General features: G+C 44.5%; 1 long non-coding RNA gene across 1 annotated transcript; it reads right to left on the reverse strand.

Annotated features, from left to right (window-relative positions):
- Window positions 1–1,026: 1,026 nt before the first annotated feature.
- LOC311620252 lies at window positions 1,027–10,692 on the reverse strand. The gene is made up of 3 exons (XR_014794655.1): window positions 10,644–10,692; window positions 5,299–5,389; window positions 1,027–1,723 (listed from the first exon to the last, which is right to left on the reverse strand). It is a non-coding gene; the product is annotated as an uncharacterized lncRNA (long non-coding RNA).
- Between the last annotated feature and the right edge of the window lie 4,830 nt (window positions 10,693–15,522).

The following is a 15,522-nucleotide window of genomic DNA, read 5'->3' on the forward strand; positions in this document are numbered from 1 at the left end:
TAATACTTTCAACAATAAAGATTTTTTTAAAATAAAAATAAATAAAAGCATCTCACATTCTTTGTCTCTCTTACCTCATCCCCCTTTAAAAATCCCTTTGAAACTCTTATGGGTATTGCTCTAGGACAATAAGGATTAAAAATTGCTCTTTGGACTTGGAAATAGAGAGGCCATTGTGACCTCGATGAGAGCAGCTTCAGCAGGGTTATAGGTGAGCAAATAGGAGGTGAGACAACTCTCAAGAAATGTAAAACACTAAAAGAAGAAGCCTGGCTGAGGAGGGAGAAAAGCGCTCGGGAGGTGTTTATGTGTGCAGGGAGGCACCATTGACAATGTTTGGGTAGACACTGCTGTGGCCACTAAGGTGTAAACCCTCCACAAGGGACCAGGTGTGGAAAGCTGTGGGCAGGAACCACATGGCCCTCCTCTTGGCCCAGGGTGAGCGTGTGTACACGTGTGTGCAATGTGTATGTGTGTGCACACCCATGTACTCACTCGGTGTGTCACATGGTGTCCCACCTACCTCTTGCTTCTTCCAGACTCACAGACACAGGAGGGGATAAGGGACTCACTGAGGTGGCCTGGAAGTGCTGTCTGATCAGCACGGAGTAACCCTCGGTGGGGGGGACCTTTCCTTCCTTCCTCCATTGGTTTCTTCCACCACAACACGTGGCTCACACCTCAGGGATGTCCTTTGCTCATTCTCTCTACTGGGTCCCAGCACATCCCCCAACTCATTCCGTTTGCCCGTTCATTGGACAGGCTTTCCTTTCTCTTGTCCTAGCACGTTTCCACCACAACTGACATAACACCTATGCCCGGTCCAGATGTTAGGGGGCCTCTCCATAGGCCCCTCTGTCTTGTGAGGAACCCCCAGCAGATGCTCTGGCTGCCTCCAGGCTACTTCACAGGCCTGGTCAGTTCCAGATACGGTGGGTCCTTTCCTCCTTCCCCATGCCCACACCTTCACCCACCTCTTTTCTTGGATGTTTCCATTACTTGCCGTCTCCAGAGATCTAGGCTTCCATTGGGCTGTGCAGTGAGTGTATCCTTCCTGTCCTTACCTGGTTGTGAAGTCAGGAGCCCAGGCCCCACCTTTGAATGACGCTTTGCTAATTACTCTTAGGGGACAAAGACCATCTCGCCTCCGATGAATGGTTCCTGGCTTCATCCTGACAAGCCGATGAACCTGTGCTCCCATTTTATTACACAAAGGACCATAATCCCATCCACCTCTGGCTGGCCACAATGCCTTTGTCTCAGGTGTTCCCTCTGAAAATGCAACCACAGAGCAAACAGGTCTTCTTTGCTAAGGAATCCTGGTTTCCTGTTTTCTCTTTGCTAACAACTTAATCTTTAGTCTTTTGAAAACCTACTTTGTTTATTCATTCTTGTTCAAATACCCAGGCTCCCCACCTCTCCTAATGTCAATTTCATGGCACACGGGGTTCCAGAAAGAATCCTTTGATAACTGAGAGTATGGCAGGTTGGGAAGGGAAGAGATTTTGAGAATGAGTGAAATCAAAGGGGAGGATGGAGTCAAGAGATGTAGCAAACTGGGCTCCAAATCAAGGCAGTGAAGTTGGTGATAATATCAAGAGAGACGGAGAGCAGAGGAGCTAAAGCTGGGTCATTGGGTGATGATTTCAGGCTTGGGCTTGTCTCATCTAGCATTCTGGATGGGAATCAGGTGGTGCTGGCCAGCAGGGAGTGGAGTGAGAGCCTGGAGATGAGAAGTGAGAGGTGAGGGCTCGTGATGGGGACCAGGGGTTTTATGTTAGTGGTGAGAGTGACACTGGGGCAGGTGTCGTACAAATGGAGCTGGGTTAGATGCTTAATGTACATCATTTCGATGAATTCTCCTAGCAAGAGGTATTTAAATAAATATATGCACAGGGACACCAAAAATGGAGCCATCAGCCAAAATATCAACAGCAAGTTTCTCTGAGTGCTGGAATTTACTGGTGTTTATCTGTATTTTCTTATTTTCTATTCTGGACCCTTTGAGCAGGGAGAGGTGGGAGGGACCTCTGTGGAGTGGGAGTGGTGTAGCAAATGCCAAGCATTTGGGAAACAGGAGAAAATCTGTTTGACTGGGGCAGAGCAGCCAACGGGGACTGTGAGGTTGGCAGGCATGGTTTGAATACCAGCTCTGCTATTTTACTCCATTAAACTCAAGAGGAGCAACCTCTAAGCCTCCGTTTCCTCATTTGTAAGCAGAAGCTGGTAGTACAGTTCAGGTTTCAGTTACTCAGCGCCCATTTCCCTTCCCGCCAAGGCCCCATCCCTTCAGGCTGTCTCCCACCCATCGTGTGTGTAGGAGGCAAAACCCTGGTGCCTGCGCTCCTAGGTGGGTTCTCGGGCTCAGTGACACCTGAAAAGAGGAACTCGCTGGCTGCTGGTGCAGGAAGTCGCCAGCTTCTTCCTTTCTCTGTCACCAACCTTTGAAGTGTGAGTTTTTCCAGGAAATTGCCCTTTACGTTAGCCAGATTTGATCTTTTTTGTTCCTTCTTGATACAAGTAACTGCTTCAGAAAAGTGTTGTGAAGACCGAATGTGTTCAAAGTGGAGTCAAAGCTCTTAGCACAACGCCCTGCACATAGTAAGCCTGCTCACTGGGTGGTAGCAATTCTTACTAAGAAGGGGTTCATTGGAAGATGCGGTGAGCGTTAGAGAGATGAATGGCCGCTAAATGATCCTAGTGCTCAGTTATAAAGACACTTCACATGGTGAGTAGTAATGAGTGGCTGAATGTCTTCGTTGGCTCAGAAAAATCCTGGTTTATGGCATTTTGCTGGTATGATCATTACTAGAGCCTCCGTATATCGGTACTCTCACAAGTATCCCAGTTTGGATAAGAAATTATATGGTCCACTTGCCCCTACAAATGTGTGTATCACACAATACTTACCTTACTGGGAGGCACTGTAATAATTTTCATTCTAGTTGTAAAACAGTGATCAAAACCTATTAGGTTCTGCAGAGAGCGCCTGGGAAGGCACAGGGGCATTTCTTTAATTATTGTCAGGTGGATCCAGTGGCATTGGCAAAGCCAGGTCCTGGAAACACGCTTTGCCAAAAGGCAGGAGTGTGTCAGCTTGACCTTCAGCCAAGGTGCCAGGGGTAGGTTTTGCTATTTAAAGCCAGCCAAGCACCAGGAATGAATAGACCTCTAACATGCACATAATCTCCTTTGTCTTGACTTTTAGTAAAACCTCCTGGTTTTCTCGCTGTATAAAATAAACAGGCTGTACTGGCTCAGGGTCACTGTCCCTGTCCCTGTCCCTGTCCGTGTCAGAGGACAGTGGTCCCACCCAACCCCAGCTTTTTCCTTCTATCTCTGTGTGTCTCTTTCTTTCATTTTCTCAATCCCCAGCTGCCCCTTGCTCTCTAGCCATGCTCAATACAGAAAGGAGAGAAATGTTTATAGGTTCATTTTATGATCTACTAATGGGTCATGACCCTCAATTCGTTTTTGATAACTCTGGGAAATGTCAATACTTCTCCTCAGCTTTCCCTTCACTAGAATGCAATACCGTGGTGCTATCCGATGCATCTCAGAAAGGAGGCTGGGTGTCACTGGGCAGTGCTCTCGGGAGCTTAAATACAAAGCATTGACACCACTGGTAGCTGTCTGTCTGGTATTTTATAAACCTGTTTGCTGTTGCTCTAATGGTTATAGCCTCACTGTGTACTACCTCACTATAATGAGCACAAAAATTTAATTTGGCTTCAAACAGTTTCAGATTGCTGGGGAGAAGCAATGATGTTTATTAGAGCCCTAGCTTGTGCATTAAAATAAATCACGTTTGTGTTCTGTGCTGGCTTTCATAAAAGAAAAGTTTGCTGGTATTAAGAGGAACAGACCCTGCAGACAGTAACATCTCTAAAGGAAAGTTCTGCTTTGTGGCCTGATGCTGAGGCGTGGAGTGGGAGACGTCAGAGCGGAGGTAATTGCTGCTGGAAACTCCCTTGTTTTGAGCATCACTATGGCACTCAGTCCCTCAGAGCCTTCCCCCAACCCTGTGGGATCACAGGGGAGATGCAGCCTGTTAAGCTGAGATTATTTGGGTTTCCTTGGAGCCAAACAGAGTCATAGGAGGATCCCACAAGAATATTATTACAGGGAGGGTCACATGTATTTGTACTTTCCAAAATATTACCCTCTAAATGCTGTTAGGAGATGAGGGCATTTAATAGTGAGGTAATCTCAGACACAAAGGATTCCAAACACCTGCCCCACATCAGTCATCTGTCCCAAGGCAGAATTGAGCTTGAAGACATTTCTGTGATGTCTTAGAAATAGATCAATATCATGACCAATGCCATCGGCCAGCACCATTTGAAGGCTCTAGGAACCGGAAGGAAGCTGACAAAGAAATCAGACAGTGGGCCCAAATGAAATTTTATCCATGACACTTTTGATTCTGTTTATTTGTTATTTGTTTACTGATTTTAGAGAGAAAGAGGGGAAGGGATAGAGAGAAAGAGAAGCATCCATTTGCCGTCCCACCTATTTATTCATTCATTGGTTGATTCTTGTTTGTGCCCTGACCAGGGATCAGACCCGCATTGGCATGTTAGGATGATGCTCTGACCAACTGCACTGCCTGGCCAGGGCTTCGTTCTGTTTTTTTCTTATGTTATTGCTTTGTTTTTATGAAACCATGTTGGGGAAAGGAAGCTTGTGTTTTCTGACTTTGGTATGGAAGCTTTGGAGTGGGCTTGTCCGGTTGGGAAGGGTCACTGATGGATGGAGGTCAGCCTCAAGTACAGTTAGCAGGTGTGACGTTTCTGTGGGACAGGGATTTTAAAAACTTAACTGCAAGCTGTGCAAGGCCCCTGATATTTCTTCTTTGGTTACTTTTCCTCTTTAAACAGTTGTCAGTGAAATCCATGAGCAAATCAGCTCCCGATTGACATAAGTTTGAGAGTCACAAAAAAATCACTCCTAGCCCCAAACATCAGACTTTGATGTTTCATTGATGAGTGAAGCACATTAATTCTATGCTAGCTAGTCAGTTGAATACTGACTAAGATATAAGAACTGCTAAAATTAAACACGTTTTAATCAAATGCAAATTCTACTGTCTTGGACAGGAAACTTTTTAAAAGAAGCACAGAGAAAAGCTGCAATTACACTAGCCAAATGCAATGGTACAGTGGCAGCTGGCAACTCCTCTGCATCAGCCTCTAAAGTTAGACCAAAGCCACAACTTGGCACACTGAATTGGGCAGCAGGAAGGAAGCTACTGCAGGGGCACAACTGCGGGTGAATGCAGCTCATCAAAAACCCCACCTCTGCAGCAGGTCTCAAGATACAGCTCTCCCTGTCACTTTGACAATCATGTGCTCAGCTCTGAACAGTCAAAGGATGTGTTCCATAGTGCCTGTAAAACAGATTTCTATGAGAACTACCAACATGGAAAATTGTACTTTACCTTTAAGGCCCCCATGATCTCATTCACAAGCAAATATAGAGGAATGAGGGGCTGAATGGGGCAGTCCTCCAAAAGCTTCATTCTTGAAAAGGGGAGAGAACAGAGAGGACTGAGATAAATGCATTTGAGAGCACAATGTCCAGTTAGGAAAATAAAGTAAGTTTCTGTGAACGCCTAAATGCTCACCACACAAACCATCACTTGATCCCCAGCTTGGGGAGTCCGCTCAGTCTCATGGCCGCCTGATCTTCAGGTGCTCAGTTGAGCGCAGTCCATTGCACCTCAGACAGAACAGGGACCACACATTGCTGCACCTTTTGGCTGGGTATGAAGTGATTACAGGTGTGTTCTGCTTTTATGAAAAGCCAGTATATGACAACCATTTTTTCAATGATTCATTTGACAAAGAATCTCTTTAGATATCCAGGTCCCATGTTATGCTTAAAATAAAATCCAATGTCTAGGTCACATTTTCAAAATGCATCTACTGTGTAAACTGAGGCTCACAATTACTCTGCTTCCAGGACCTGGGCATCAGGTAGGAGCTGGCAAGCACCATAGTATCACCATTGACCAGTTCACTCACCCAAACCTAAGTGTTTACTGACATATCCTTAGCCACAAGATTTGGAAAACTATCAAATCAATGGGTCCAGACCCACACTCTTTTTCAATGATATTTTTCTCCACATAGCAATGCTTTCTCTACTTTCCTCAGGTCTTTGTCTTCTGGGTCTATTATTAACCAATGTGACATGATATATCATCATATCTAATAAAAAAGAAACACGCAAATTGACCATCATTTCGCTACACCCACCAGCCAATCAGGAGTGAATATTCAAATTAACCCAACAAAAATGGCAGTGGCCATGAAGCTGGAGTGAGCAGGAGGCTTGGGTTGCCCCTGACAATGCAGAAACTTCCCACCTGTCCTGGCCAGCCCTGGCCTCTGCTCAAGGCTACAAAGTTTCAATTATAGAAGATAAATAAATCCCAGATACCTGCTTCTCGTCACTGGGGGGGCATGGCTGGCCTGCAAATCATCACAGGCCCTTCGTTCAGGCTGCCCCATATTCCAAGGGAGCCCCCACCCTGATCCAGGACACCCTTCAAGACAAACCAGCTGCCCCCCACCCATTCACCAGGCCTCTATCTATACTAATAAAAGGGTAATATGCTAATTAGACTGGGAGACCTCCCAGGAGACCTTCCGGATGTTCTTCTGGACAAAGCCATGGTGGCGGGGCTGAGGTAGAGGTGGTTAGAGGCCAAGAGGGGAGGGCAGTTGTAGGTGATCAGGCCAAGATGGGACGGCAGTTGTGGGTGATCAGGCTGGTGGGGGGGCGGGGGGGGGGAAGGGGCCGTTGGGGGTAAGCAGACCAGCAGGGGGGCCAGTTGGGAGTGAGAAGGCCATCAGTGGGGGTCAGTTGGGGGTGAGCAGGCCAGTGGGGAGGGAAGATGAGGGTGAGCAGGACAGCAGGGGGGGCAGTTAGGGGTGAGCACACTGGCACAGGGGGCAGTTGGGAATAATCAGGCTGGAGGGTAGGCATTTGGGGGCAAGCAGGCTGGCAGGCAGAGTGGTTAAGGGCAATCAGGCAGGCAGGCAGGCAGGCAGGTGAGTGGTTAGGAGCCAGCAGTCCCAGATTATGAGAGGGATATTGCAGGTTTAGGCTCAATCCCTGTAAACTGGCAGTAGGACTCCTTCGAGGGGGTCCCAGATTGTAGAGGGTGCAGGCTGGGCTGAGGAACACCCCTTGGGCTCCCCCACCCACCCACCCACCCACCCCACCGCACGAATTTTGTGTACCGAGCCACTAGTTTAGAATATACGAAAGAAATGCCTGTTTCCCTCAGTGACCAATCTAGCTCAAACGAACCGGCTTCCGATGGGTTCTAGCACACTTCTTGTCTGTGCAGAGACACTGACTGCTCAGCATGCACCCCTCACATTTCCCAACCCCTGTGGGTCTGGAGGGCTATGTGACTAGGTCTCTTAACCCATGGGCTGTGGGACACCCTGGGGCCAAAACATTTAAAAACTGACACACAGTCCTTCATTTTCTTCCCCTGCTCTGACCACCTGAAGCCCCGTGGGAGAGGGTCAGCTCTCAGTTGAAGCAGGTTGAAGTACTTCATCACGTTGTTGCCCAGAGTCCTGGAGAGGCTCCTGACTGACCCTGGAGTTTGTATGAGCAAGAAATAAACTTGTTTGGTACTAAGTCACTGAGATTCCAGGATTAAGTCATTACACTGAGCAATACGTTTGCCAACAGAGGCCAAGAAAGAGGATTGCACTGTAGAACTAAAGTTTTTCATTTTAATGACATTTAAAGTTTTAGCTTTTATCCTACATTTTATTTCCCATGAATGCCTTGGTACATAAGCAGAGTAAGTAAATGTAAACAACTTTCGTATGACTATACCACATTCCATTAAAATGGGTAAAAAAAAAAAATCTAGGTATACAGAGACCCACCAATCAGGGCCCAAAACAGAATAAAGTCAAATACACACTGATCCAATCATCACCCTACAGGGCATGCCCTCCTGGGTCTTTCTGGTAGGTTAGCAGTCAGGGGTCCTCAAACTTTTTAAAGTGGGGGCCAGATCACGGTCCCTCAGAGAGCTGGAGGGTCGGACTATATGAACTACTAATTCCTACTGTAATACCTCGGCTGCGCTCACTGCCCCAAAAACCTAGCGGGCAGGATCAGACTCCTCTGCGGGCCGCATGTGGCCCGCGGGCCGTAGTTTGAAGACCCCTGGCTGAACCCATTATTAGGCGGAAATAGTTCCCAAGGCTCAACACAACTTTTTGACACAAAGACCTTTAAATACTTGATGACAAATTTGTTGGATATCAACTGACTTACAACTCAAAATCCAGCTGGATTTTGAACAGCTGGGAAATGGACATTGAGCAACAACATATATATCTGCTCATTCCTAATGAATAAAAACAGCTGCTGCTCACAGAAGAATCCGTTGGTGCACAGATGGCTTAAAAGGACCCTAATAAATTTAATAAAGGCCTCTCACCCCAAATATAAATTTTATAACCATTAGGCAGTAATTTGCCAACACCCCCTTCCCACCGAGAATGTAGTGATTCTGACATGATGTCTATGGGCATTGACCTGTGAGGTCTTGCCTCATGCACGCAGCCTTATTAGTGAATGGCCTGTTCCAGCTAAGTTCATTTTCCAAATAACTAAACCACAGGCTCCAAAGTTTTGTGGTTTTGTTTTTTTTGTTTTTTTTTTTACTTGATAGATTTTGCATAGGACATTTTCTTAAGGGTACTCCTGACTTCCTTAACAGGGCTCAGTTAGCATCTTATAAACTCTTCTTGATAGAAAGAGCCCTAGAACAAATATTAATTTTTAAAAAATCCTCACTCAAGTATATATTTTTATTGATTTTAGAGAGAGGGGAGGAGGTGAGAGAAAGAGAGAGAAATGTTAATTTGTTGCCTCTATATGCGTCGCGATGCGGGATTGAACCTGTAACATGGGTGTGTGCCCTGACCAGGAATTGAACCAACAAACTTTCAGATTATGAGATGATGCTCCAGCCAACTGAAGCTCTTGGCTAAGGCATTAAATGTTAATTTTTGAACTGTACTGTAATAATGATAGCTTGTGGCCTATTAAAGTGGTTGAATTACCTTTACACTAAATGGCCCCAGACTACTTGGCTATTTTAGCTCTGTGTAAACTTTAGAATTTTATTTTGTTTTTTTGTTTTCTGTCAAGCTGTCAGCTTTCAATTGGTACTAAGAGTACTGTTTTTATATTAGTTTTTTTTTTGTCTTTTACTACTGTTGCTTTTTTATTGAGGTGAAATTCACATAACATAAAAGTAACCATTTTAAAGTGAAAAATTCAGTGGCATTGAATATATTCAAAATGCTGTGTAACCATCGCCTCTATCTAGTACTAAAACATTTTCATCCCAAAAGGAATCCCATATCCATTAAGAAATTAGGGTATTGGGGTTTTGGGGAGTAGCTCTTATGCCCTTTTAATTTTTGCTCCAATATGCTGTGAACTTGGGACCTGGGATACCAGGTTTGCCAGGTCTCTATGAAACAGGGGCAGCTACATTGTGGGCACAGCGCCAGGGGCTCCCATTGGCAACATTCAAGGGCGAGAGTTTAATTTCACTGACAGGCGATAATGACTTTTGGCTACTAAGGAGCTTCCCATCCCCTCAACTTCTCCCATACTTCACACTTCTGGATAATCGAGGTTGTTTAATATATATGACTTGTGGATGCATTTATTCCTTCATTAAGCAAAACAATGCGCATCCACACATTACCAAAGCACAAGCTGCATTTCTCATATTGCTCACCACAGGCTCCCCATGGGCCATAGACGTGGGCCGGGGCCTTAGGACACTTCTGGCCCAGTGGCTCTCAATCTGGGCTCGAGATATCAGACTCGTCCAGGGATAGAATGTGTGTGTGTGCGTGTGTGTGTGATGCATGTGTGTGTGAGGATATTTTTCCATTGCCTTTTCAGAGAAAGTGGAAGGGGAGAAAGGGAGACAGAGAAAAAGAGAGAGAGAGATACATCAACTGGTTGCCTCCCCCGCATGCCCCAACCACAACCCAGGTATGTGACCTTGGCTGGGAATCAAACCTGAGACCCTTTGGTGCACAGGCCCCATGCTCCAGCCACTGGTCAGGGCTTGGGGACATATTTTTAAAAGCAGATGTCTGCCTGAATCCCAGACATAACGCATCAATATCTCCCAGGGCAGGACTAATGCTCACCACACAATTCTGTTGTGACTGACAATATGTTTGGAAATCATTAGTCTGGATAGCTCTTTTTTTTTTTTTTTTTTTTATCCTTACCTGAGGATATTTTTCCATTGATTTTTAGAGATAGTGGAAGGGAGGAAGCTGGGGTGGGGTGGGAAAGCAACATTGATTAGTTGTCTCCCACGTGTGGCGCCCTCCCCCTCCCCCCCTCCCCCCAAGCCAGGAACCCAGCCTGCAAGCAAGGTATGTGCCCCTGGACAGGGAATGAAACCCATGACTCTCCGGTCCCCCGGCTCTCACTCTACTGAGCCAAAGCAGCCAGGCCTGCTAGCTCGTCTTAATCACACATTTTATGTTTAAAGATGAAGTGCCCTCATCCACGGCCCAACCCGCTGACCGCTGGCTCCTGCAGCGCAGCAGCCAGCTCACCTCTGAAGGCCATGGCAGGGGAAGCACCAGGAAAGCGAAGAGAACAGAAATGAGGCAGGCCGTAAGGAAGGAAGGAGCGGGCGCCGGGTTAGAAACACACAGACCCTTTCATTTCCTTTTCGCTGTGGCTTACGTACGTACGTATTCCGTGAAACCTGACCTTCTCTCAAGTCAGCAGACACGAGCTCAGCAGATGGCAGGGGGCGGTCAGGGCTTATCTGGGCCTTTGCACGTGAGGGAAGGAGTGCGAGCCAAGACTTGCATCTTGGAGAGAGCCGAATGTCTTCTGTGGTCATGCTGCCAATTCTAAGGCCCCGGTTTCCTGCGTGACCTCTCCACAGCCTGGTGGCTTCTAGAAAAGGATTTATAAGCCGCTCCTCTGCCAGAGCCAGGACGCCGGAGCCGCCAGCATTAACCACGCCAGGCAGGGTCAACCCGTGCTTCCTGGAGACTATCCACCGCAGATGGCTCTTCCCTTCCCTGAGTCAGTCACTGGCAGTTCACTTCATCACTCAGAAAATATGCTTTGTGAAATCCTTTTTCCTTTCCATACACTTGGCTACGTATCCCACAGAGTATGGTATCAGATGGTTTCCTAAGACTTCTAACTGACACACGTTGGATAGATATCCGAACTGGCTTGGGATGTTTCTTCTTGTTCCCACCAGTTTCACCATCCGCCATGAGGAAAGGGCAGGGAGTGGCAGTGAGAGAGGCCTGGGTCCAGCCCTGGCTCTGTCACCCATCAGCTGTGCTTCTGGGCAAAGTAGTTGACCTCCTAGCGCCTCCTTTCCGCTTCTGTAGACTGCGTTAGCGGAGGCACTCTGAGCTCAGGATACCGCAACGCTGCGATTAGGCAGTTACTTCCTTTGGCTGGTTTTTTGTTTGCTCATCTGTTAAATGGCCTGCAGATAGCGGTTTTGCATGGTCAGCATTTTTCAAAATTGTGAATTCGAATGCCTTTTGTGTAGGCCTACATCCTAGTTCTCAGAGTTATTTGTTTATTTATTTTCTTGGCACTTTATTTTTTAACTTATTTTTTCTTAATATATCTTTATTGTTGAAAGTATTACAGATGTCCTTTTCATTTCCCTACTGACCCCCTCCTCCTTGCTGCCACCCTCACCCCAGACTTTTCCTGCACTATTGCTGTCCATGGGCTATGTATATATGTATATAAGTTCTTTGGTTAACCTCTTCCCATCTCACTCCCTTCATTCTGAAATACCTCAGTCTGTTCTCTGCTTCACTGTCTCTGGATCTATTTTGTTCATTAGTTTATTTTGTTCATTAGATTCCACATATGAATGAGATCATGTGATACGTGTCTTTCTCTGACTGGCTTATTCCGCTTAGCATAATACTCTCCTGATTCCTCCACACTTTTTTTTTTTAATATATATTTTATTGACTTTTAACAGAGAGAAAGGGAGAGAGAGAGAGAGCTAGAAACGTCGATGAGAGAGAAACATCGACCAGCTGCCTCTTGCACGCCCCCTACCGGGAATGTGCCCGCAACCAAGGTACATGCCCTTGACCGGAATCGAACCTGGGACCTTTCAGTCTGCAGACCGACGCTCTACCACTGAGCCAAACCAGCTTCGGCCCTCCATACTTTTTTTAAAGGGCCTTCCTTTTTATAGCTACATAGCATTTCATTGTGTAAATGTACCTCTGTTTTTTATCCACTCATCTGCTGAGGAGGCACTTGGGCTGTTTTCAGATCTTAGCTATTGTAAATAGGGCTTCTGTGAACATAGGAGTGCATATATCCTTTCTGATTGGTGTTTCAAGCTTCTTAGGATATATTTCTAGAAGTGGCATCACTGGGTCCAAAGGCAGTTTCATTTTTAAGTTTTTGAGGAAACTTCACACCGTTTCCCACAGTGGCTGCACCAGTCTGCATTCCCACCAGCAGTGCAGGAGGGTTCCCTTTCCTCCACGCCATCGCCAGCACTTGCTGTTTGTTGATTTATTGATGGTGGCCATTCCGGCAGGTGTGAGGTGGTACCTTATTGTCATTTTAATTTGTATCTCTATGATGAGATACAATTTATATTTTGGCAATGTGTATGTCCTCTTCAGAGAAGTGTCTATTCAAGTCCTCTCACATTTTTTTTTAAATTGGCTTTTTGTTTTCTTTTTGTTTAGCTATATGAGTACTTTATATATTTTGGAAATTAATCCCTTAATCAGATATATCATTGGCAAATAAGTTCTCCCATACAGTGAGTTCCCTTTGCATTTGATGCTTATTTCTTTTGCTCTGCAGAAGCTTTTTAATTTGGTCTAGACCCATTTGTTTCATTTTTCCCTTGTTTCTCTTGCCCCAGGAGATATATCTGTGAAAATTCAATGTGAAATGTCTGATATTTTGCTGCCTATGTTTTTTTCTAGGATTTTTATAGTTTCATGACTTACATTTAAGTCTTTTATCCATTTTGAGTTTATTCTTGTGTATGGTGTAAGTTAGTGGTCTAGATTTTTTTTTTTTTTTTTTTTTTTGCATGGGCCTGTCGGATTTTCCCAATGCCATTTATTGAAAAGACTCTCTTAACCATTGTATGCTCTTGCTTCCTTTGTCAAATATTAATTGAGCCTAATGGCTTAGGTCAATCCTAGATTCTCTGTCCTGTTCCATTGATCTATCTGCCTGTTCTTGTGACAGAACCAGGCTGTTTTTATTATAGTGGCTTTATAGTATACCTTTATATTTGGTATTATGATCCCTCCAACTTTGTTCTTCTTTCTCAAGATAGTTGTGGCTATTTAGGGTCTTTTTTGGTTCCATATAAATTTTGGAGTGTTTGTTCTAGATCTGTGAAATATTCTATTAGTATTTTGATAGAGATTGCATTGAATATATAGATTGCTTTGGGTAGAATGGACATTTTAATTATGTTAATTCTACCAATCCTTGAACACTATGTATTCTTCCACTTGTTTATATCTTCTTCTATCTCCTTTTTTATTTTTTTAAATCTATTTTTATTTATTTATTTATTTATTTTTATTGATTTTTTTACAGAGAGGAAGGAAGAGAGATAGAGAGCTAGAAACGTCGATGAGAAACATCGGGGATGTGCCCGCAACCAATGTACATGCCCTTGACCAGAATCGAACCCGGGACCTTTTAGTCTGCAGGCCAACGCTCTATCACTGAGCCAAACCGGCTTCGGCTAGCTCTCTCTCTCTCTCTCTCTCTCTTTTTTTTTTTTAATGTCCTGTAGTTTTCTGACTTGGTTAAGTTTATTATAAGTATCTTAATTTTTTTTTTCTACAATGGTAAATGGGATTGGTTTTTAAATTTCTCATTCTGATAAATTATTATTGATGTGTAAAAATGCCATCAGCCGAAACCAGTTTGTCTCAGTGGATAGAGCGTCGGTCTGTGGACTGAAAGGTCCCAGGTTCGATTCCAGTCAGGGGCATGTACATTGGTTGCGGGCACATCACCAGTGGGGTGTGTGCAGGAGGCAGCTGGTAGATGTTTCTCTCTCATCGATGTTTCTAGCTCTCTATTCCTCTCCCTTCCTCTCTGTGAAAAGTCAATAAAATATATTTTTAAAAATAAAAATAAATAAAAATAAAAATGCCATCAATTTCTGGGTGTTAGTTTGTATCCCACTATATTGCAAATTCATTTATTAAGTCTAGTCGTTTTTTGTGGAATCTTTAGAGTTATTTTATGTACAATATTATATCATCTGAGAATAATGACAGTTTCGTTTCCTCCTTTCCAATTTGGATGTTTTTTATTTCTTCTTGTCTGATCACTGTGGCTAGCACTTCCAGTGCTATGTTGAATAAGAGTGGTGAAAGCAGACCTCCCTGTCTTGTTCCTGTTCTTAAGGGAAATGGTTTTAGCTTCTGCCCACTGAGAATAAAGTTGACTTGAGGTTTGTCATATATGGCCTTTATTATGTTGAGGTATGATCCCTCTATTCCCACTTTGCTGAGTTTTTAGCAAAAATGGATGTTGGATTTTATTGAATGCTTTTTCAGTATATATTCATATGATCATGTGATTTTTGTCTTTCAATTTGTTTGTGTGATATATCACATTTATTGATTTGCAAATATTGTACAGCCTTGCATCCCTAAAATAAATCTCACTTGGTCATGGTGTATGATCTTTTTTACATATTGCTGGATCTGATTTGTTCATATTTTGTTGAGGAGTTTAGCATCTATGTAATTCTCTTTCTTTGTAATGTCTTTTTTATTTTATTAAATGTATGGGGTGGCATTGGTCATCAGGATTACATAGGCTTCAGGTGTGAGTTTCTGTTACAAGAACTGTATATTGCACCATGTGCCCATCACTCGAAGTCAAATTTCCTGTCGCCTTATATTAGGACCCACCCCCTTTCCTCTGGCAACCACCACACTCCTCCTCACCCCCTCAGGCCAATTCCCAGAGACATTATGTTAAAATCCCTACCTCCACTTCGGAAGTGCCTTTGTGTCTGTGTAAGACAGTGACAAGATTGTGTTGTCTCATGTTCACTTCTGCATCAATAAGAGTAGTGAGAATTGCCCCTGTTGCTCCCTCCCCTCTATGTGTAGTGATAATAAAGGGGAGGAGGGCATTAATTGATAATAATTGCCAAACAAAATTCTGCCCTTCCATTTTCAATCTAATCAGTGTCTCCTGGTGGCCCTCAACCAGGGGACATTGGCAAGGTCTGGGGCATTGTTAAGTGTCATGACTCGGGAGTGGGGGTGGCTAGCATGTAGTGCATGGAGACAGGGCTGCTGCCAAACGTCCTGCAGAGAGCAGGCCGCCCCACAGATAACTATCTGCTCCCAAATGCTAGTGACTCTGTTTCAGAAACCCTTTCGCCAGTTTTAGTGTTCACACTCATAAAATATTACC

This window comes from Pipistrellus hanaki (assembly GCF_964339955.1).
Source record: "Pipistrellus hanaki genome assembly, chromosome: 3".
Taxonomy (NCBI): domain Eukaryota; kingdom Metazoa; phylum Chordata; class Mammalia; order Chiroptera; family Vespertilionidae; genus Pipistrellus; species Pipistrellus hanaki.